The sequence below is a fragment of the Bufo gargarizans genome, chromosome 3 (genome assembly GCF_014858855.1).
Source record: "Bufo gargarizans isolate SCDJY-AF-19 chromosome 3, ASM1485885v1, whole genome shotgun sequence".
NCBI classification, from domain to species: Eukaryota; Metazoa; Chordata; class Amphibia; order Anura; family Bufonidae; genus Bufo; species Bufo gargarizans.
In genome coordinates this window covers 19948810-19972990 of record NC_058082.1, presented here as the reverse complement: position 1 = coordinate 19972990, position 24181 = coordinate 19948810, and the positions used below count along the sequence as shown (strand labels likewise).

General features: G+C 45.1%; 1 long non-coding RNA gene across 1 annotated transcript; it reads right to left on the bottom strand.

The window, feature by feature from the left end:
• Positions 1-523: 523 nt before the first annotated feature.
• On the bottom strand, positions 524-23385 carry LOC122932612. Its single transcript, XR_006388324.1, has 4 exons — positions 23105-23385; positions 22496-22590; positions 21660-21805; positions 524-572 (listed from the first exon to the last, which is right to left on the bottom strand). It is a non-coding gene; the product is annotated as an uncharacterized LOC122932612 (long non-coding RNA).
• Between the last annotated feature and the right edge of the window lie 796 nt (positions 23386-24181).

Below are 24181 nucleotides of genomic sequence, written 5' to 3'. Positions count from 1 at the left end.
CGGACTGTAGCCAATCTCCCTGGACAGGCTGCAAGAGGAAAATTGATAACAAATTGAAGAGACAGATAATACGAATGGTAATCAAGGAGCCCAGAACAACTTCCAAAGAGATTAGAGTTGAACGCCAAGGTCAAGGTAGATGTGTGTCCAGGGGAGCACCCAGGAATTTTGTCTAGGGGGGGTCCAAAAGGCCAAAAAATGTGGCATGTGTAGTGTGCTGTGCTAATTCAATTTTTCAAAGCCCCCTTTATATTTAAAAATGCAGGGAAGGGGTGTAGTGTGTTGTGCTGATTCTTTTACTTGGCGATTCTAACAGCTCTGTAGGAATACAACAATGCGACCCACGAAGTGCGCCGCCAATTTTTTAGCCCCGCCCATTATTAAAAGTCCTCACCCTTCTCTGAATCCTCCTTCTGCAAATGGCAGCGGGAGGAGCCGGAGCATCTCCTCTCCTACATAGCGCCCCATACCTCTTACATCCAGTGATGTCACCTTTGTTGTAGACGTTCTCTTTCCTCATCTTCTCCATTCAGACCAGACCGCCATGATGATTTTTCTGCCATCTCCCATCTCTGCAGAGATTGACAAACAGACATTAGTTTCCCACATTTCCATCATCTTCACATCTTCTGAACACCCTTTCCTGCCACCCCCAATACTGTGCCCGCTGTGCCCCCAATACTATACTGCAGAAACAGTCCCCCTGGAAATACTACTGCCACACAGATAGTGCCTCAATACTGTGCCCCCGCTGTGCCCCCAGTACTATACTACAGAAACAGTCCCCCTGGAAATACTACTGCCACACAGATAGTGCCCCAATACTGTGCCCCCGCTGTGCCCCCAATACTATACTGCAGAAACAGTCCCCCTGGAAATACTACTGCCACACAGATAGTGCCCCAATACTGTGCCCCCGCTGTGCCCCCAGTACTATACTGCAGAAACAGTCCCCCTGGAAATACTACTACCACACAGATAGTGCCCCAATACTGTGCCCGCTGTGCCCCCAATACTATACTGCAGAAACAGTCCCCCTGGAAATACTACTACCACACAGATAGTGCCCCCTTCAACAATTATTGGCACACAGTGCTCTAAAACATAACTGCGCCCAGACACTAATAGTATAAAGATAATGTCCCCCAAAAATTATTGTGCTAAGCTGATACTGTGGCAGGGTGCCCCCCAAAGTAACAGGGCTCCCCAAAATAGAAATAATTATCTGCCAGAGCACACTTAGTAGTAATAATGCCCCTATAGTGCCCATACTAGTAATCATGTTCCTCATAGCCCCCCAGTAGTAGCGAAGCTCTGCATAATACCTCCTAGTACTAATAATTCTCTCTACAATATGACAGTACATGAAATACCCCCACTTAGTGCCCGCTGTTGAGCTAATGTCCCCATAATGTAAAGTATAAAATACCCCTATATAGTGCCCCAGTAAATGCCCTCATAGTGCTCCTCTCCCCCTTCCCCATAGTGTCCCCCATAATATGCCAGTAAAAAATTCCCCTTATAAGTGCCACCATATGCCCCAATAGTGCTCCTCTCCCCCATAGTGCCCCCAAATAATGCCCCATAGTGCCGCTCTCCCCTATAGTGCCTCCCATAATGTGCCAGTAAAAAAATGCCCCTATAATGCCACCAGATGCCCCATAGTGCCATTCTCCCCTATAGTGCCCCCATAATGTGTCAATAAAAAAAAAGCCCCTTTAGGACGGCGATACAGATGGATTAGATATGGAGATGAGCGCTTCCACAAAGTAAGCGCTCATCTCCTGCCTCCTGCCCCCCCGGCCCGGCCCCCCCCCCCCCGCTTCCACAATTACATCCAGGGCCGCGCCGCCTGTGGTGATCGGCGGTGCGGCCCTGAAGCATAAAAAAATAATAATATTGTCTGGTTATTCTAGGGGGGTCCAGACCCCCTCTGTAGGTGCGCCACTGTAGTGTGTCAGATCCCACCATCCATCACTGTCTTAGCCAAAGTGGAAACAGAAACAGAAGACGGCCTAAGGAGGAAACAACTGTTCAAAACTAATTATAAAAAAGTGAGACTGGAATTTGTCAAAATGCATATTCACAAGTCACAAAGCTTCTAGGAGAATGTCCTTTAGGACAGATGAGACAAAACTGGAGTGTTTTTACATCAGCTCTATGTTCATAGATGCAAAAATGAAGCATACAAAGAAAAGAACATATGGGGTCATTTTTTAGAGCTCCTTTGGAAAATAAAATTATCAATCTGTTGCTATTGGCAACTAAACCCATTTTCCCTTGCACCAGTTTTACTAATTTTACCCCAATGTTTATACAATAAAGTTCTTTCCTTGCTTATTTCATGTGTAAATCACAGTTCTGATCAATAAGGATGTCAGTAATCCAAGTCAGTCACTAGTGTAAATAAGTTATATATATTCGCAAAGCACCTTCACCAGTGACAAACATAACCTTTACTGGTAATATTAAAAATAACCCAACATGTACCAATAAAACACTTTTAACTGGTAGTCTGGGTAGGCTGCGGAAAAATAATATCTTGCCCTCACACAAGTCCTACATGCAAGTGTGAGAGCAGATTTGGGGTTATTTTTAATATCAGTAAAGGTTACATTTTGCATTGGTGAAGGTCCTTTGTAAATATACATTATTTCATGTGTAAACAATTAACCCTTTCACTACCAGCGCTGTACATGTACGGCGCTGGTAGCGCTGTGCAAGCATGACGCCCGCTCGCGCGTGCAGCGGGCGTCATGGCCGGCAAGTCTCTGCTGTTTCAGACAGCAGAGACCTGCGGCTAATTACAGCAACTGGCAATAATGCCGATCGGGGTAATTAAATGCTTTAGATGCCGTGATCAAGTGAGATCACGGCACCTAAATGCGCAAAAACCCGGAAGCTCGTGCTTCCTGGCTTAGTACTGAAGCCCTGTGCGTCCAATCCGGACTTCAGTACATGCGCTGAATGCGCTGAGTCTCTATGAAGAAATTCAGAGCATTAATGCTGCAATTCTTATTTTGGCCACCCAACATAAGAAATGAGCAAAATGCAAAGAAATTGTCATTTTTTTAAATCCCTTATAGGTCAAAATTAAAAAACATAATTTTTAAGGTAATTTATGAGCCTTAAAATAATGATAAATCTTTTTTTTTTAAGTTAAAATATATATATAAAATAAAATAAATATTAAAGTTTAAATCACCCCCCTTTCCGTATAATAAAAATAATAAAATAAATACCAATAAATATAAACATCCTGGGTATCACCACAACCAAAAACGCCCATAATATTAAAATCAAAAAAAAAAAATCCAATACGGCGAATCAAGTAATGGAAAAAAGGGTCAAAATGGCAGATTTGCAATTTTTTCATGGCTTCTCTTACCACAAAAAATGAAATAAAATGTGATCCAAAAGTCATGAACACTTCAAAATGGTATCAATAAAAACTATGAGTTCTCCCGCAAAAAATTAGCCCTAAACAGCTCAGTAGACATAAGTATAAAAAAGTTATTCGGGTCAGAATATGGTGATGTAAAAAAAAAGTCTCAAAGTTTACATTTATTTTTACACTATTTATACACAAAAAACCTATACATATGGGGTATTGTTGTAATTGTACTGACCAAGAGAATGAAGGGCATGCCGTAAACAAAACGGCGTGGGAACAAAACCCGTAAAATGGTGGAGGGATTGCGTTTTTTTTCCCCAATTCCACCCCATTTGGAATTTTTTCCCCGCTTTCCACTTTATTTTATGCCTTAATTAATGATGGCATTAGAAAGTACGACTTGTCCTGCAAAAAATAAGCCCTCATACAGCTATGTGACTAAAAATATAAAAAAAAGTTATGGCTCACGGAAAATAGGGAAGAAAAATGAAAAGGCAAAAACAAAAAAAACCTCCGGTAGCCAAAGAGTTAAACAAATGAGATTCCCTTTCTAAGCCGAGTACATTTAAACACTACTATACTGCCCTCTGGTGGTCATGGAACATAATTACCGCAGTTAGTTATCACAGTCAGGGCTTCATTGACACGACTGTATTTATGCCTATTTATGGGACAGCAAAACATGCTGGTGCTGTCCACATCGGTACTTCCTTTCCGCGACCCACAAAAAAGATATAGCATCTCCTATTCTTCCAATTGCGGACAAGAATAGGCATTTCTATCATAGGGCTGGCTGCGCGCTGGTATCTGTGTTATGCGGTTCCACAATTTGTGGACCACAAAACACATATGGTCGTTTGAATGAGCCCTTACAGTTTATGCTACATTTGTTTACTGAGGGTTGAGGGATTTTGCAGTTAAGAATTAAAAGGGACACTTCCATCAGAAATATTTTTTTAAACTCGATATTCATGAAAAACAATTTTCTTTATTTTTGACATAATTATACAGGAACTGCACTAATTGTCCAATCCCTACAGCATTTAGTGCAGTTCCAAGCCTAAGAAACCTGAAGGACCTGTGATAACATCATCATCACAGGTCCTTAAAGAGGTTGTCTCACTTCAGCAAGTGGCATTTATCGTGTAGAGAAAGTTAATACAAGGCACTTACTAATGTATTGTGATTGTCCATATTACTGTCACAACCAGACAGCTGAGAAGCTCTGACAGAAGCCTTTCAGAACCTCCTCCTTGAGTTTTCTTTGTTGTGGTGTTCAGTTCCTCATCTTGTTAGCCTCTCTAAGCTGTCATGTAGTTGGACTGATTGCTTCCCTTTAAATTCCTCCCCATAATGCATTACTGGGCGGCTTATACTTCTTCTTGGAGTGTGTGTGCATGCTGATCCTATTTCCCAGTCTGCTACTAAGTTAAGTACTTTACATTTATCTGTTATTTTCTGTTTGCTGGATCCCAGGTGACCCCGACTCCCTCCGTGTCTGGTGTAGGGAGCCGGTGGTCGTGTCCCCTCACTATTGTAGGGTGTTCAGGTGTTATATAGTCGAGGTACGTGGATATGCAACCATCCACATTTGGGATTTTTGCATAGGCTGAGCAGCCAGGGAAAGTGCCAGGTCTTGTGCAGGGGTCTCCCTTTTGGTTCCTTAGCTTTGGATCCAGTGAGTCATATATGCATGTTGCATTGTCTTGTTTCCTGTACACCGTCCGTGACATTATAAGCCGCCAAAACCGTCTCAAGCATGGATCCGGTTTCACTTTTGGCTGAACGCTTCCAGGGTCTTTCATTGGAGGTAGCTGATCTCCATAAGACTTTTTCTCAGCTTCAAGTGACCGGTTCAGCTTGCGTTCATGGAGTTTGTTCTGAGCCTAAGATCTCGCTCCCGGATACGTTCTCCGGGGGTAGTGAGAATTTTGTGCATTTTAGAGAGGCTTGCAAACTCCATTTTCGCCTTCTTCCCCATTCCTCTGGTGATGAGGAACGGAGGGTGGGGATCATTATATCGCTGCTCAGGGGTAACGCTCAGTCTTGGGCCTTTTCGCTGCCGGAGGGGGCACGGCCCCTCCATTCAGTGGATGTATTCTTTTTAGCCCTGGGTCAGATATATGATGATCCGGATCGTATTGCTCTGGCTGAGTCTAGACTACGTCTATTATGCCAGGGTAAACAATCCACAGAGATATACTGCTCAGAATTTCGGAGATGGGCAGCTGATACTGGTTGGAATGATGCTGCACTCCGAAGTCAATTTTGCCATGGTCTTTCAGAGGGATTGAAAGATGCCTTTGCCTTTCATGAGAGGCCTATTTCCTTGGACTCTGCTATGTCTCAGGCCGTTCGTATTGACAGGCGTCTTAGAGAGAGAGGAGAGATATCTCCTTCCTGTCATACTCAGTCCCAGGACAGTGCAGCGGTCTCATTCTGTGCGCAGGGGTCTCGGTCGCTGTCAGCCCCTTCTGAGCAGGAGCCCATGCAGCTGGGGTTGATTGCTTCTGACAATAGAAGATTCAGCTCGCATGGGAGGGTTTGTTTTTGTTGTGGAGGTATAAATCATTTGGCAAATGTTTGTCCCTCTAGGAGATTCAGGCAGTTTTCTGGGAGTAATAAAGAAACAAACAGGAAAAAATCTTTTAAAAATGTTCCGTCTGTTACTATTGGCAGGGTTGAGGCGGAAATTGAAGGTTTTCCGTTTGCTTGTAGTTCCCGTTTTGTCCTGCCTGCTAGGGTGGCGCTAGAGAGCAAGAGCATTTTTTGTGAGATTTATGTGGATAGTGGAGCAGCTGTCAATCTCATTGATAATCAATTTGCAATAACTCATGGTTCCCAGGTGCACACTTTGGGAAAGGATATTCCTGTTTTTGCTATTGATTCCGCTCCACTTTCTCAGAAATCATTAAAGGGCATAGTTCACAATATCTGTTTAATTGTGAGTGATGCTCATGTTGAGGATGTGTCATGTTTCGTCCTTAGCGGTTTGCCTACTCCTCTAGTGTTGGGGCTACCCTGGCTCACTAAACATAACCCCACCATTGATTGGCAAGCGAGGCAAATAAATGGTTGGAGTGACTTTTGCAGAGAGAATTGCCTCACGACATCTGTTTCTGAGGTTGCTACTAAGACTGTACCATCTTTTCTCTCTGAATTTTCGGATGTCTTCTCTGAGAGTGGATTTCAGGATTTGCCCCCGCACAGGGAGTACGATTGCCCTATTAATCTCATCCCAGGCGCCAAGCTGCCTAAATCTCATTTACACAATCTTTCCCAACCTGAGAGGATCGCTATGCGTGCTTATATCTCTGAGAGTCTGAGAAAAGGACACATACGACCCTCGAAGTCACCTGTTGCCGCTGGTTTTTTCTTTGTTAAGAAAAAAGATGGTTCTTTAAGACCTTGTCTGGATTTAAGGGAGCTGAACAGTATCACTATTCGTGACCCTTATCCGCTTCCTCTGATCCCGGACCTGTTTAACCAGGTTGTTGGGGCTAAAGTCTTTTCCAAATTAGATCTAAGAGGGGCATACAACCTGGTCAGGGTCAGAGAAGGAGACAAATGGAAGACGGCCTTCAATACCCCTGAGGGCCATTTTGAGAATTTGGTTATGCCTTTTGGTTTGATGAATGCCACAGCCGTTTTTCAGCATTTCGTGAACAGCATTTTTTATCATTTGATGGGAAAATTTGTATTAGTGTATTTGGATGACATTTTAATTTTTTCCCCTGATTTCAAGACTCATAAGGAACATTTACGTCAGGTCTTGCTCATCCTGCGGGAGAATAAATTATATGCGAAACTGGAAAAATGTGTGTTTGCGGTTCCAGAAATTCAATTTCTGGGGCTTCTTCTCTCCGCTTCTGGTTTTCGCATGGACCCCGAGAAGGTCCACGCTGTGCTTGAGTGGGAGCTTCCTGAGAATCAGAAGGTGCTGATGCGTTTTTTGGGCTTTGCCAATTATTACAGGAAGTTTATTTTGAATTATTCCTCTATTGTTAAACCACTCACTGATATGACCAGAAAGGGGGTAGATTTTTCTTCTTGGTCAGTAGAGGCGCGTAAGGCTTTTTCTAATATCAAGGAAGGTTTTGCTTCCGCTCCCATCTTGGTGCAACCTGATATTTCTTTACCCTTCATAGTTGAGGTTGATGCTTCTGAGGTGGGTGTGGGGGCGGTCTTGTCTCAGGGTTCCTCTCCTGCCAAATGGCGACCGTGTGCCTTTTTCTCGAAAAAACTCTCCTCCGCAGAGAGAAATTACGATGTGGGAGATAGGGAATTGTTGGCCATCAAGTTGGCTTTTGAGGAATGGCGCCATTGGCTAGAGGGAGCCAGACACCCTATTACCGTATTTACTGACCATAAAAATCTGGCCTACTTGGAGTCAGCCAAGCGTCTGAACCCGAGACAGGCCAGATGGTCTTTGTTCTTTTCTAGGTTTAATTTTGTTGTCACGTTTCGCCCTGGAGTTAAGAATGTGAAGGCAGATGCCCTATCACGTTGTTTTCCGGGAGGCGGGAATTTTGAAGGCCCGGGTCCCATTTTGGCTGAAGGTGTGGTGGTCTCTGCTCTTTTTTCTGAATTGGAGGCAGAGGTGCAGGCAGCCCAGTCAGAGGCTCCTGATCTTTGTCCGCCTGGGAGGTTGTTTGTGCCTCTCGCTTTAAGACACAAGATTTTTAAGGAACACCACGATACGGTCCTTGCTGGGCACCCGGGGGCAAGAGCCACACTGGATCTCATCGCTCTGAAATTCTGGTGGCCTGCGCTTCGTAAGTCTGTTGAGGGTTTTGTGGCAGCCTGCGAGACTTGCGCTCGTGCCAAAGTCCCTCATTCACGGCCATCAGGTCCTCTCCTTCCCTTACCCATTCCTTCCCGTCCTTGGACACATCTGTCCATGGACTTCATAACGGACCTGCCTCGTTCCTCGGGGAAGACTGTGATTCTGGTGGTGGTGGACCGTTTTAGCAACATAGTGCATTTCATCCCTTTTCCTGGTTTGCCCAATGCTAAGACGCTGGCGCAGGCATTTATTGATCACATTGTCAAATTGCACGGTATTCCTTCAGACATAGTCTCTGATAGGGGCACGCAGTTTGTTTCCAGATTCTGGAAGGCTTTCTGTTCTCGCTTGGGGGTTCGGTTGTCATTCTCTTCTGCTTTCCACCCGCAGTCGAATGGCCAGACAGAGCGCGTCAATCAGAATCTGGAGACATATCTGCGCTGTTTTGTGGCGGAGAATCAAGAGGATTGGTGTTCTTTTTTGTCCCTTGCTGAGTTTGCTTTAAATAACCGTCGTCAGGAGTCCTCTGATAAGTCACCATTTTTTGGTGCATATGGGTTTCATCCGCAGTTTGGGACTTTCTCGGGAGAGGGGTCTTCTGGTTTACCTGATGAGGACAGATTCTCCTCGTCTTTGTCATCTATTTGGCAAAAGATTCAGGATAATCTAAAGAGCATGAGTGAGAGATATAAGCGTGTGGCAGATAAGAGACGTGTGCTTGGTCCGGACCTGAATGTTGGTGATCTGGTGTGGTTGTCTACCAAGAATATCAAATTGAAGGTTCCCTCCTGGAAGTTGGGTCCTAGGTTTATTGGGCCTTACAAAATCCTGTCTGTCATCAATCCTGTTGCCTACTGTCTTGATCTTCCTCAGACTTGGAAGATCCATAATGTTTTTCATAAGTCCTTATTGAAACCTTATGTTCAACCCATTGTACCCTCGCCTTTGCCTCCTCCTCCGAATATGGTTGATGGGAATCTTGAATTTCAGGTCTCTAGGATTGTGGATTCTCGTCTTGTCCGCGGTTCTCTTCAGTACCTTGTTCATTGGGAGGGTTATGGTCCTGAGGAGAGGATGTGGGTCCCAGTGACGGACATTAAGGCCTCTCGTCTCATCAGGGCTTTCCATAGGTCCCATCCTGAGAAGGTGGGCTCTGAGTGTCCGGAGTCCACTCGTAGAGGGAGGGGTACTGTCACAACCAGACAGCTGAGAAGCTCTGACAGAAGCCTTTCAGAACCTCCTCGAGTTTTCTTTGTTGTGGTGTTCAGTTCCTCATCTTGTTAGCCTCTCTCAGCTGTCATTCAGTTGGACTGATTGCTTCCCTTTAAATTCCTCCCCATAATGCATTACTGGGCGGCTTATACTTCTTCCTGGAGTGTGTGTGCAAGCTGATCCTATTTCCCAGTCTGCTACTAAGTTAAGTACTTTACATTTATCTGTTATTTTCTGTTTGCTGGATCCCAGGTGACCCTGACTCCCTCCGTGTCTGGTGTAGGGAGCCGGTGGTCGTGTCCCCTCACTATTGTAGGGTGTTCAGGTGTTATATAGTCGAGGTACGTGGATATGCAACCATCCACCTTTGGGATTTTTGCATAGGCTGAGCAGCCAGGGAAAGTGCCAGGTCTTGTGCAGGGGTCTCCCTTTTGGTTCCTTAGCTTTGGATCCAGTGAGTCATATATGCATGTTGCATTGTCTTGTTTCCTGTACACCGTCCATGACAATTGCTTCTTTTGCTGGCTGGATTAATCTTACCATCACATTATAAACTGCTTGTTTCCATGGTTATGACCATCCTGTAATCCAGCAGCGGTGGTCGTGCTTGTACACTATAGGAAAAAGCACCAGCCTTTCTGGTGGCCAGGGCTGTGGGAGCGCACATAGGCTGGTGCTATTTCCTATAGTGTGCAAGCATGACCACAGCTGCTGCTGGATTGCAGGGTGGTCGTAACCATGGAAATGAGCAGTGTATAATGTGATGGAAAAATGAATCCAGCCAGGAAAGGAGGCCATATGGACAATCACAATACATTAGTAAGTGTCTTGCATTAACCTTTAGTGATGAGCGGCATAGGCAATATTTGAATTCGCAACTTTTTGGCCAAAATATATGACAAAAATCAGTAATGTAATATGCACGCATTGCGCGCACAATATTTTTATACGTAGCATACAATAAACAGACAACCACACAAAAGCTGTATGCCAAAAGCTAGGTATGTGCAAGCTAGCAATGTATCCATGAGACAGGTACAGTCAGCATACCTTACAATGGCAACCTTATGCACTATAAACACATACAAGACCAAACGCAAAAACACAAATGCAATCGCACTCTGCCCTGCCTTTATGCTGGATGTTGAATGAGGCATTAGTGTACATTTTGGCCAAAGCGTAATAAGCCACTCACCACGTCAAGGTCGCCTCCATGAGTGGTCCCTAACACTAGTTCCTACCTGTTATGGGCCATGACAGCCACACAAAGTCCAGGGAGCACAGGTACAGCATGCACGCCAAGCACACTCTGCTTTTAACCCTGTCCGGTGCCATTACAGCTTTCATCGGATCCAGGGATGCAAGTACCAACATGCATGCTGAGCCCACTATATACTTCTCCTGGAGCCAAATGGCTACTGGTAGGTGCTATATAACCACTTCAGCCCCGCTAGCTGAAACCCCCTTCATGACCAGAGCACTTTTTACACTTCGGCACTACACTACTTTCACCGTTTATCGCTCGGTCATGCAACTTACCACCCAAATGAATTTTACCTCCTTTTCTTCTCACTAATAGAGCTTTCATTTGGTGGTATTTTATTGCTGCTGACATTTTTACTTTTTTTGTTATTAATCGAAATGTAACGATTTTTTTGCAAAAAAATGAAATTTTTCACTTTCAGCTGTAAAATTTTGCAAAAAAAACGACATCCATATATAAATTTTTTGCTAAATTTATAGTTCTACATGTCTTTGATAAAAAAAAAATGTTTGGGCAAAAAAAAAATGGTTTGGGTAAAAGTTATAGCGTTTACAAACTATGGTACAAAAATGTGAATTTCCGCTTTTTGAAGCAGCTCTGACTTTCTGAGCACCTGTCATGTTTCCTGAGGTTCTACAATGCCCAGACAGTAGAAAAACCCCACAAATTACCCCATTTCGGAAAGTAGACCCCCTAAGGTATTCGCTGATGGGCATAGTGAGTTCATAGAACTTTTTATTTTTTGTCACAAGTTAGCGGAAAATGATGATGATTTTTTATTTTTATTTTTTTCTTACAAAGTCTCATATTCCACTAACTTGCGACAAAAAATAAAAAATTCTAGGAACTCGCCATGCCCCTCACGGAATACCTTGGGGTGTCTTCTTTCCAAAATGGGGTCACTTGTGGGGTAGTTATACTGCCCTGGCAATTTAGGGGCCCAAATGTGTGAGAAGAACTTTGCAATCAAAATGTGTAAAAAATGACCGGTGAAATCCGAAAGGTGCACTTTGGAATATGTGCCCCTTTGCCCACCTTGGCTGCAAAAAAGTGTCACACATCTGGTATCGCCGTACTCAGGAGAAGTTGGGGAGTCATTTTACATATACCCATGCTGGGTGAGAGAAATATCTTGGCAAAAGACAACTTTTCCAATTTTTTTATACAAAGTTGGCATTTGACCAAGATATTTTTCTCACCCAGCATGGGTATATGTAAAATTACACCCCAAAACACATTCCCCAACTTCTCCTGAGTACGGCGATACCAGATGTGTGACACTTTTTTGCAGCCAAGGTGGGCAAAGGGGCACATATTCCAAAGTGCACCTTTCGGATTTCGCAGGCCATTTTTTACACATTTTGATTGCAAGGTACTTCTCACACATTTGGGCCCCTAAATTGCCAGGGCAGTATAACTACGCCACAAGTGACCCCATTTTGGAAAGAAGACACCCCAAGGTATTCCGTGAGGGGCACGGCGAGTTCCTAGAATTTTTTATTTTTTGTCGCAAGTTAGTGGAATATGAGACTTTGTAAGGAAAAAAGAAAAAAAAAGAAAAATCATCATTTTCCGCTAACTTGTGACAAAAAATAAAACATTCTAGGAACTCGCCGTGCCCCTCACGGAATACCTTGGGGTGTCTTCTTTCCAAAATGGGGTCACTTGTGGCATAGTTATACTGCCCTGGCAATTTAGGGGCCCAAATGTGTGAGAAGTACCTTGCAATCAAAATGTGTAAAAAATGGCCTGCGAAATCCGAAAGGTGCACTTTGGAATGTGTGCCCCTTTGCCCACCTTGGCTGCAAAAAAGTGTCACACATCTGGTATCGCCGTACTCAGGAGAAGTTGGGCAATGTGTTTTGGGGTGTCATTTCACATATAACCATGCTGGGTGAGAGAAATATCTTGGCAAAAGATAACTTTTCCCATTTTTTTTATACAAAGTTGGCATTTGACCAAGATATTTTTCTCACCCAGCATGGGTATATGTAAAATGACACCCCAAAACACATTGCCCAACTTCTCCTGAGTACGGCGATACTAGATGTGTGACACTTTTTTGCAGCCTAGATGCGCAAAGGTGCCCAAATTCATTTTAGGAGGGCATTTTTAGACATTTGGATCCCAGACTTCTTCTTACACTTTCGGGCCCCTAAAAAGCCAGGGCAGTATAAATACCCCACATGTGACCCCACTTTGGAAATAAGACACCCCGAGGTATTCAATGAGGGGCCTGGCGAGTTCATAGAAATTTTTTTTTTTTTGCATAAGTTAGCGGATATTGATTTTTTTTGTTTTTTTCTCACAAAGTCTCACTTTCCGCTAACTTAGGACAAAAATTTAAATCTTTCATGGACTCAATATGCCCCTCACGGAATACCTCGGGGTGTCTTCTTTCCGAAATGGGGTCACATGTGGGGTATTTATACTGCCCTGGCTTTTTAGGGGCCCTAAAGCGTGAGAAGAAGTCTGGAATATAAATGTCTAAAAATGTTTACGCATTTGCATTCCGTGAGGGGTATGGTGAGTTCATGTGAGATTTTATTTTTTGACACAAGTTAGTGGAATATGAGACTTTGTAAGAAAAAACTAAAACAAAAACAAACAAAAAATTTCCGCTAACTTGGGCCAAAAAAAATTCTGAATGGAGCCTTACAGGGGGGGTGATCAATGACAGGGGGGTGATCAATGACAGGGGGGTAATCACCCATATAGACTCCCGGATCAACCCCCTGTCATTGATCACCCCCCTGGTAAGGCTCCATTCAGACGTCCGTATGATTTTTACGGATCCATAAAACACATGCGGACGTCTGAATGGAGCCTTACAGGGGGGTGATCAATGACAGGGGGGTGATCAATGACAGGGGGGTGATCACCCATATACACTCCCTGATCACCCCCCTGTCATTGATCACCCCCCTGTAAGGCTCCATTCAGACGTCCGTATGATTTTTACGGATCCATGGATACATGGATCGGATCTGCAAAACACATGCGGACGTCTGAATGGAGCCTTACAGGGGGGTTATCAATGACAGGCGGGTGATCACCCATATAGACTCCCTGATCACCCCCCTGTCACTGATCACCCCCCCGTAAGGCTCCATTGAGACGTCCGTATGATTTTTACGGATCCATGGATACATGGATCGGATCCGCAAAACACATGCGGACGTCTGAATGGAGCCTTACAGGGGAGTTATCAATGACAGGGGGTGATCAGGGTGATCACCCCCCTGTCACTGATCACCCCCCCTGTAAGGCTCCATTCACACGTCCGTATGATTTTTACGGATCCATGGATACATGGATCGGATCCGCAAAACACATGCGGACGTCTGAATGGAGCCTTACAGGGGAGTTATCAATGACAGGGGGTGATCAGGGTGATCACCCCCCTGTCACTGATCACCCCCCCTGTAAGGCTCCATTCAGACGTCCGTATGATTTTTACGGATCCATGGATACATGGATCGGATCCGCAAAACACATGCGGACGTCTGAATGGAGCCTTACAGGGGGGTTATCAATGACAGGCGGGTGATCACCCATATAGACTCCCTGATCACCCCCCTGTCACTGATCACCCCCCCTGTAAGGCTCCATTCAGACGTCCGTATGATTTTTACGGATCCATGGATACATGGATCGGATCCGCAAAACGCATGCGGACGTCTGAATGGAGCCTTACAGGGGGGTTATCAATGACAGGGGGTGATCAGGGTGATCACCCCCCTGTCACTGATCACCCCCCCTGTAAGGCTCCATTCAGACGTCCGTATGATTTTTACGGATCCATGGATACATGGATCGGATCCGCAAAACACATGCGGACGTCTGAATGGAGCCTTACAGGGGGGTTATCAATGACAGGGGGTGATCAGGGTGATCACCCCCCTGTCACTGATCACCCCCCCTGTAAGGCTCCATTCAGACGTCCGTATGATTTTTATGGATCCATGGATACATGGATCGGATCCGCAAAACACATGCGGACGTCTGAATGGAGCCTTACAGGGGGGTTATCAATGACAGGGGGTGATCAGGGTAATCACCCCCCTGTCACTGATCACCCCCCCTGTAAGGCTCCATTCAGACGTCCGTATGATTTTTACGGATCCATGGATACATGGATCGGATCCGCAAAACACATGCGGACGTCTGAATGGAGCCTTACAGGGGAGTTATCAATGACAGGGGGTGATCAGGGTGATCACCCCCCTGTCACTGATCACCCCCCTTGTAAGGCTCCATTCAGACGTCCGCATGTGTTTTGCGGATCCGATCCATGTATCCATGGATCCGTAAAAATCATACGGACGTCTGAATGGAGCCTTACAGGGGGGTGATCAATGACAGGGGGTGATCAGGGAGTGTATATGGGTGATCACCCGCCTGTCATTGATCACCCCCCCTGTAAGGCTCCATTCAGACGTCCGCATGTGTTTTGCGGATCCGATCCATGTATCCATGGATCCGTAAAAATCATGCGGACGTCTGAATGGAGCCATACAGGGGGGTGATCAATGACAGGGGGTGATCAGGGAGTGTATATGGGTGATCACCCGCCTGTCATTGATCACCCCCCTGTAAGGCTCCATTCAGACGTCCGCATGTGTTTTGCGGATCCGATCCATGGATCCGTAAAAATCATACGGACGTCTGAATGGAGCCTTACAGGGGGGTGATCAATGACAGGGGGGTGATCAATGACAGGGGGTGATCAGGGAGTGTATATGGGTGATCACCCGCCTGTCATTGATCACCCCCCCTGTAAGGCTCCATTCAGACGTCCGCATGTGTTTTGCGGATCCGATCCATGTATCCGTGGATCCGTAAAAATCATACGGACGTCTGAACGGAGCCTGACAGGGGGGTGATCAGGGAGTTTATATGGGGTGATCATGGGTGATCAGGGGTTTATAAGGGGTTAATAAGCGACGGGGGGGTGTAGTGTAGTGTGGTGTTGGGTGCGACTTTACTGACCTACCTGTGTCCTCTGGTGGTCAATCCTAACAAAAGGGACCACCAGAGGACCAGGTAGCAGGTATATTAGACGCTGTTATCAAAACAGCGTCTAATATACCTGTTAGGGGTTAAAAAATTCGGATCTCCAGCCTGCCAGCGAGCGATCGCCGCTGGCAGGCTGGAGATCCACTCGCTTACCTTCCGTTCCTGTGCGCGCGTTCACAGGAAATCCCGGCCCTCGCGAGATGACGCGTATATGCGTCGTTGAGCGCAAGGCTGCCGCCTCCGGACCGCACATCTGCGTTAGGCGGTCCGGAGGCGGTTAAGCAGACTCAGTTTTATACTGACTTAAAAACCAGCCTCCAGGGCAGACTAACTGGTCAGGTGTGCATGACTGCATACAAGACCAGCTCTCTGTCCAGAAGGAAAGAGCCAGTGAGCCTCAATGTTACTTGATTTAGGTTGGATGGCTTGGGGGACCTGTGCACCTAGATCATTATCTATAGGGTGAGAAAAATATATATATTTTTTGGGGGATGCCAGCTTACTCTTCTCTCACTGCTCAGGAGGGCTGCATAAAATGTTTTAACTGTCCTAACATTATATTCCATAACCTTTCTACAGTTTTGTCAGGTAAACTCATTTGCATAAACTTGGGAATTTGGGAAAGACATGCAAATAGTATTTCAGCTGAAAAACAAGGCAGTTTCTGCTAATTTGCATGTCTTTCCCATATGCCCAAATTTATGCAAATTAGTTTACATAACAAAACAGTATAGAAAGGTTATGGAATATAATGTTAGGACAATTAGAAAACTCAAAATTTTTATGCAGTCCTCCTAAGCAGTGAGAGAAGAGATAACTGGCATCCCCAAAAAAATTATTTAAGATTTTTGTCACCCTAATGAAAATGATCTAGGTGTGCAGGTCCACCAATCCATTCAACATAAATAAAGCAATTTTGAGACTTACTGGTTTTCTCCTTTTGAATAGAAAGCTGTCTTGGTCTGTCTAATTTCTCCTCAGCCTTTTTCCTAAGACTTCTGGCTTGACTGGACTTGGGCAAGGGGTTGTCAGAGCTTCAGAGTGATGACTTGGAAGGTGATTACCCAGCTGAAGGATGGCAGTATATACAGTACAGACCAAAAGTTTGGACATACCTTCTCATTCAAAGAGTTTTCTTTATTTTCATGACTATGAAATTGTAGATTCACACTGAAGGCATCAAAACTATGAATTAACACATGTGGAATTATGTACATAACAAAAAAATGTGAAACAACTGAAAATATGTCATATTCTAGGTTCTTCAAAGTAGCCACCTTTTGCTTTGATTACTGCTTTGCACACTCTTGGCATTCTCTTGATGAGCTTCAAGAGGTAGTCACCTGAAATGGTCTTCCAACAGTCTTGAAGGAGTTCCCAGAGATGCTTAGCACTTGTTGGCCCTTTTGCCTTCACTCTGCGGTCCAGCTCACCCCAAACCATCTCGATTGGGTTCAGGTCCGGTGACTGTGGAGGCCAGGTCATCTGGCGCAGCACCCCATCACTCTCCTTCATGGTCAAATAGCCCTTACACAGCCTGGAGGTGTGTTTGGGGTCATTGTCCTGTTGAAAAATAAATGATGGTCCAACTAAACGCAAACCGGATGGAATAGCATGCCGCTGCAAGATGCTGTGGTAGCCATGCTGGTTCAGTATGCCTTCAATTTTGAATAAATCCCCAACAGTGTCACCAGCAAAGTACCCCCATACCATCACACCTCCTCCTTCGTGCTTCACGGTGGGAACCAGGCATGTAGAGTCCATCCGTTCACCTTTTCTGTGTCGCACAAAGACATGGTGGTTGGAACCAAAGATCTCAAATTTGGACTCATCAGACCAAAGCACAGATTTCCACTGGTCTAATGTCCATTCCTTGTGTTCTTTAGCCCAAACAAGTCTCTTCTGCTTGTTGCCTGTCCTTAGCAGTGGTTTCCTAGCAGATATTCTACCATGAAGGCCTGATTCACACAGTCTCCTCTTAACAGTTGTTGTAGAGATGTGTCTGCTGCTAGAACTCTGTGTGGCATTGACCTGGTCTCTAATCTGAGCTGCTGTTAACCTGCGATTTCTGAGGCTGGTGACTCGGATGAACTTATCCTCCGAAGCAGAGGTGACTCTTGGTCTTCCTTTCCTGGGGCAGTCCGCATGTGAGCCAGTTTCTTTGTAGCGCTTGATGGTTTTTGTGACTGCACTTGGGGACACTTTCAAAGTTTTCCCAATGTTTCGGACTGACTAACCTTCATTTCTTAAAGTAATGATGGCCACTCGTTTTTCTTTACTTAGCTGCTTTTTTCTTGCCATAATACAAATTCTAACAGTCTATTCAGTAGGACTATCAGCTGTGTATCCACCTGACTTCTCCACAGCACAACTGATGGTCCCAACCCCATTTATAAGGCAAGAAATACCACTTATTAAACCTGCCAGGGCACAACTGTGAAGTGAAAACCATTTCAGGTGACTACCTCTTGAAGCTCATCAAGAGAATGCCAAGAGTGTGCAAAGCAGTAATCAAAGCAAAAGGTGGCTACTTTGAAGAACCTAGAATATGACATATTTTCAGTTGTTTCACACTTTTTTGTTATGTATATAATTCCACATGTGTTAATTCATAGTTTTGATGCCTTCAGTGTGAATCTACAATTTTCATAGTCATGAAAATAAAGAAAACTCTTTGAATGAAAAGGTGTGTCCAAACTTTTGGTCTGTACTGTATACCAAATGTTAATTTCACGAACCCAGGTGAAATGAGGATCTGAAATTGTGTGGAGATTGAAATCTCGAAAGAAGAAGAAAAGAAAGGCAAGCTATTTTTCTTTGTGAACGACATTCTACTAAAGACTTTGGACATGAAGAAGGGAAGCATTCTTGCTCTCAACGATTCAAGGAAAGGTGTTTTACATTGTCACATTTGATAATCTTTCGGGTTGTCACAACTTGTACGAGCAGCTGAAAATCCATCACGCTGATCCTATTCTACATGGACTTAATTTTGTTCTACTCTACTTGACGGGGGAAGTTCCACTAATTGTACACATGTACAATTCCTTTGTTTCCTTATGTGACATTCAATTTTTTCTTTCGAGATATTGTTTAAAGGGGTTGTCCGGGTTCAGAGCTGAACCCGGACATACCCTTATTTTCACCCCGGCAGCCCCCCTGAGCCTAGCATCGGAGCATCTCATGCTCCGATGCGCTCCAGTGCCCTGCGCTAGATCGCGCAGGGCACGGGCTCTTTTGTTTTCAATAACACACTGCCGGGCGGTAACTTCCGCCCAGCGGTGTGTTCGGTGACGTCACCGGCTCTGAGGGGCGGGCTTTAGCGCTGCCCTAGCCGTTTTACTGGCTAGGGCAGAGCCAGATCCCGCCCATCAGTGCCGGTGATGTCACCGGGGTTCCTGTCAGCCCCATAGAGAGCCCCGGTACGTCACCGGAACTCAGAAAAATGCCTTTGCCCTGTGCAATTTAGCGCAGGGCAAAGGAGAGCAGGGCCGTTTCTAGGGGCGGGCGGGACGGGCGGCCGCCCGGGGCGCTGTCAGAAGCAGGGGGCGCCCTTGAGGTAAAAAAATAAAAATAATAAAAAAATTCGTTAAAGGATCGGGCGGCCGGCCGGCGGCGCCCCTCATGCTGAGCCTCCTGAGCGGCCGGCTCAGTGCTGCGCAGCCTGCCTGCACTGCAGACTGCTGAGTTGTTAGTGTAGCGTGGCCGAGCTCTGTTCGGTCCGGCCCAGGGTACAGGAGCATTTGTTTCTTGTACCCGGCCGGACTGAAAGGAAGTGCACACTAAGTGAGCACTTCCTGTCAGCCGGGTACAGGAAACAAAAGCTCCTGTACCGCGGAGCGAACAGAGCTCGGCCACGCTACATTAGAGGTGACAACATTGACAAGGGGGAGTAGAATGAGACTGAGAGTGACAAGGGAGGGGGGGGGAGTAGTAGAATGAGAGTGACAAGGGAGGGGGGGGAGTAGTAGAATGAGAGTGACAAGAGGGGGGGGAGTAGTAGAATGAGAGTGACAAGAGGGGGGGGAGTAGTAGAATGAGAGTGACAAGGGAGGGGGGGAGTAGTAGAATGAGAGTGACAAGGGAGGGGGGGGGGAGTAGTAGAATGAGAGTGACAAGGGAGGGGGGGGAGTAGTAGAATGAGAGTGACAAGGGAGGGGGGGGGAGTAGTAGAATGAGAGTGACAAGGGGGGTGGGGGGAGTAGAATGAGAGTGACAAAGGGGGGGGGAGAAGAGTGACAAGGGAGGGGGGGGAGAAGAGTGACAAGGGAGGGGGGGGGAGAAGAGAGTGACAAGGGAGGGGGGGGAGAAGAGAGTGACAAGGGAGTCCGCAGAGCCAGACTGCAGCCAGAGACCAGATCATCTAATTGTCCTGGTGGTAAGTAGACAATGCAATATGTGTATTATTTAATTGTTTAGTTATTAATACTACATTTTGCGGACCGCACATTGCCGGCACTAAGAGAATATGCCTATTCTTGTCCGTTATTGGGGACAAGAATAGGACATGTACTATTTTTTTTCAGGTTCGGAATTGCGGATCCGGGTCCGCAATTCCGGATCTGATAAGGGGGGGGGGGGGGGGTGCCAATTTTTATCTTGCCAAGGGCGGCAAAAATCCTTGCACCGGCCCTGGTCAGACTTACTGACGTCACGCGCCTGATCCTCCCACTAGGCGGCGCAGGCGCGTGACATACAGTGAGTGAGTGAGCGCCGCACTGCCTGCCTGTTACCGCCCGCCCTGAGCCCCTGAGCAGTGCTGATGCCTGCTGTGAGGCGAGTGATGGTCTGGGGGGGCATTAATTACAATGGGGGGATGGGGGTTATTACAATGGGGGGGGGCATTAATTACAATGGGGGGAATTAATTACAATGGGGGGGCCACTGTGGGAGACATGAAAATGGGGGCCACTGTCACTGTGGGGGACATTAAGTTTAATAAGGATCACTATGGACATTATTTAGAATGGAGGCTGCTGTTGGTGTCATTACTCATTATAACTGTATAATGTCTGATAGGCCTAGTCCTGAGCTGCGTTATATTACCCTGCCCATGCCCTGTATAATAATGTACCCATCCCTGATACCCCTTAGTTATATTACCCCGCTGGAGTAATATAACTAAGGGGTATCAGGGTACATTATTATACAGGGCAGGGTAATATAACTCAGGACTAGGCCTATCAGACATTATACAGTTATAATGACATCCACAGCAGCCTCCATTCTAAATAATGTCCATAGTGATCCTTATTAAAAATAATGTCCCCCCACAGGCAGGCTCTGCGGGCGGTGGCGCTCACTCACTGTACCTCACGCACTGCGTGACGTACCCGGGGGGGGGGGGGGGGGGGGAGTTTTTTTGACCCTCGCCCTGAGAGAAATTTTACCTAGAAACTGCACTGAAGGAGAGCATCGGAACATGAACTGCTCCGATGCTCATGTCAGGGGGGCTGCCTGGGTGAAAATGGAGGTATGTCCAGGTTCAGCTCTGAACCTGGACAACCCCTTTAACTTTGAAATCTGAAAGGAAGCTTATGAATAAAGCGGACTTATGGACCGTAAAGTATACATTTTTTGTCACCTTCAGGGAGGACCCTGGAGGAATTGGAGGATTAAATCTCCCCCATTAAGCTTCACAATTGGAAGAGACAGAGGGTACATTTATTATCCAGGGATGCCGGAATTTTGTCGAAAGTGTCATCAATTTGGCCACATACAAGCCAACTGTAAAGAGGAGGCAGGATTTTGTGGGAAGTGCCAACAAGCAGGGCATAAAAGCACCGACTGTCAGAATGTGATTATATGTAACCTGTGCAGAATGGAAGGCCATGCCTTTAAAGACTGTCCGAAGTGGGGTAGAGCTCGGTCATATGTGGATGTTTCCGTAGGCAAGGGACCTACAAAAGAACCGGAGGCCCCCAAAAAGTCTGGAGCTGCACCCGCTATGAAAGAACCGGAAAAACCTGAGACTACAAGCGTACTTGGAACATCCAGAGTGCTGATGAAGGAGAAAATAGTGGATCCTATGAAGAGTGCTCCTGGAAAATCTGCTCCTGCAAAGGTGGTAGGGGAACCTGCTACTGACACAGGAGTGAAGGGGACGATCGCAAGAGATGAAGCCATGGACCTACAGACAAAAGAAACAAAAAAAAAGTGAGTGATCATGAAGAACAGGTTCTCAGTGTCAAAAGAGCATCTCGTCAAAGTGCAGATGAGAGCGACAGCGGCTTAAGACCAACCGTGACCTTATCTGATCCTATGCACAGTCTTCAGTTTGAGAGCTTAGCATCACTAGAACCATTAGTTCCATTTATGTCAAGTAGTTCATCTGATGAAATGACCTGATGCGCAATGCTTTCCTACAAATTCATCTTACAGAAAGTGAGAAATTTCGAGCGAGCTCAACAAAGAGAGCTGCTTTTGTATGCAAAGAGACTTTTTGTTATTTGAAGTTTTTTCTTAATGGACAATGTCTGATACGCTAAAAATCTCCTCCCTTAACGTAAGGAGTATTAAAGGCGCATCTAAGTGAGCTGCTGTTTTGGCTTATCTGGAGACAGTCAACTGCAACATCATTTTTTTACAAGAATGTGGAATAGAATACTCCCCAAACTATGCAGACCTAAGGGAAAGTTGGACACAGGGCCCTTCATTGTGGTCTGGAGACAACAATAACAAAGCTACTGGAGTTGGAATACTATTCAAAGGAAATACTTGCCAAATCATTTCATACATGCAATTGATTCAAGGCGGAGCTTTTTTAGTAAATATGAACTTTAATGGCAGAGAAATCAAATTACTAATGTATAAGCTTCACCTGAACTTCATGAAAGAGCTGAGATGCTAGAGGACATACAACCTTTCTTAGCTGGTCAATCACCAGTGATCATGGCCAGAGACTTTAATTGTGCCCTAAAAGAGGAAGACAGAACTGGTGAGCAAGCAAGAAGAAGGGACAAAACAGTGCAGCAACTTAAAAATATGATTTTGGACTTTAATTTAATTGACATATGGAGTAATGTAAAGGAAAATGAACCAGGATACACATGAAGTAACTTTTTAGTTCAATCAAGACTGGATTATTTCTTCATTTCAAAAGTCCTGAAGCCTGTGACGATGTCCCTGGAGGGTAATATCTCCTCTAATCATAAGTTGCTTCTAGCTCAAAATTCAAATAACTGAAGGTGGATAAGGCAAAGGCGTATGGAGACTAAATGTGGATCTATTGAATGATGAAGATGTAAAGAAAGTATTTGTTTAAAACTACAAGAAATGGACTTGTTGGAAAGAAAAGTTCACGTCAATATTGCTATGGTGGGAATATGCAAAAGCCAAAACTAAAGGATTTTTCCTCAAAATTGGAATAAAAAAAGCAAAAGAGAAAAAACTGTGGTTCAAAAATCTTAATACCAAACTACAGATTTACCTGAAGCTGAGAAATCGAAGCTTTAAATACAGAAGTGTTGCCAGAATCTTGGAGGAAAGGTATCGTGACATTACTATACAAAAAAGGCGACAAATCGCAATTAGAAAATTGGAGACCAATCACACTCCTAAATACGGATTACAAAGTTATGGCCAAGTTGCTTGTGAACCGTATTAAAAAAGTAATTGGCAAAGTGATACATAAAGACCAAGTATGTGAAGTCCCAGGTAGAGGAGTATGGGAAAATCTCAACATAATAAGAGACTGTATCTGGTATCAGAATGAGAGAAACCAAGATCTAGCCATACTATCCTTGGACTTTCTCAAAGCATATGACCGAGTGTCACATGAGTTTCTCTGGTTGGTTCTGAAGCAAATGAACTTCCCAGATGTTGTAATAAAACAGATCATTGCTCTACAAAGAATCCTTCAGCCAAATTCTTATTAATGGTTTTTTGTCACTTTGTTTTCCGGAGTCAAGCAAGGTTGCCCCTTGTTAGCCATTCTGTTTATTTGTGTTTTGGAGCCACTGCTCTCGCTACTACAAAAAGACAAGGGAATCAAGGGTGTCTCTATACCTAGTGGTAATGGACTTACTGTTAAAACAGGGGCCTACATGGATGATGTCACAATCTTGTGTACAACAATATGCTGCTGCCAGTGGGGGATGGGATGTCAGGGGACAAGACTGCTGCCAGTGGGGAGGGGTGGTAAGTGGACTAGGATGTGCATGGTGTTATTGGATGTTGTTGGGGAGGTATTTTGTGCTGTGCTGTGAGATCAGATGCTGTTGCTGAGGTATTTTGAGCTTTATCATAGTATGTGGTGCTATAAGGGAGGATAATACAGTGCCTTGCAAAAGTATTCACTCCCTTGACTTTTTTCGTGTTTTGTTACATTACAGCCTTAAATTCAATGTTTTGTTAATCTGAAATTAATGTGATGGATCAGAACACAATAGTCTGGTGAAGTGAAATGAGAAAAATATATAAATAAAACTATTGTTCAGAAATAGAAAACAGAAAATTGGCATGTGCGTATGTATTTACCCCCTTTGTTAGGGAGCCCATAAAAAGC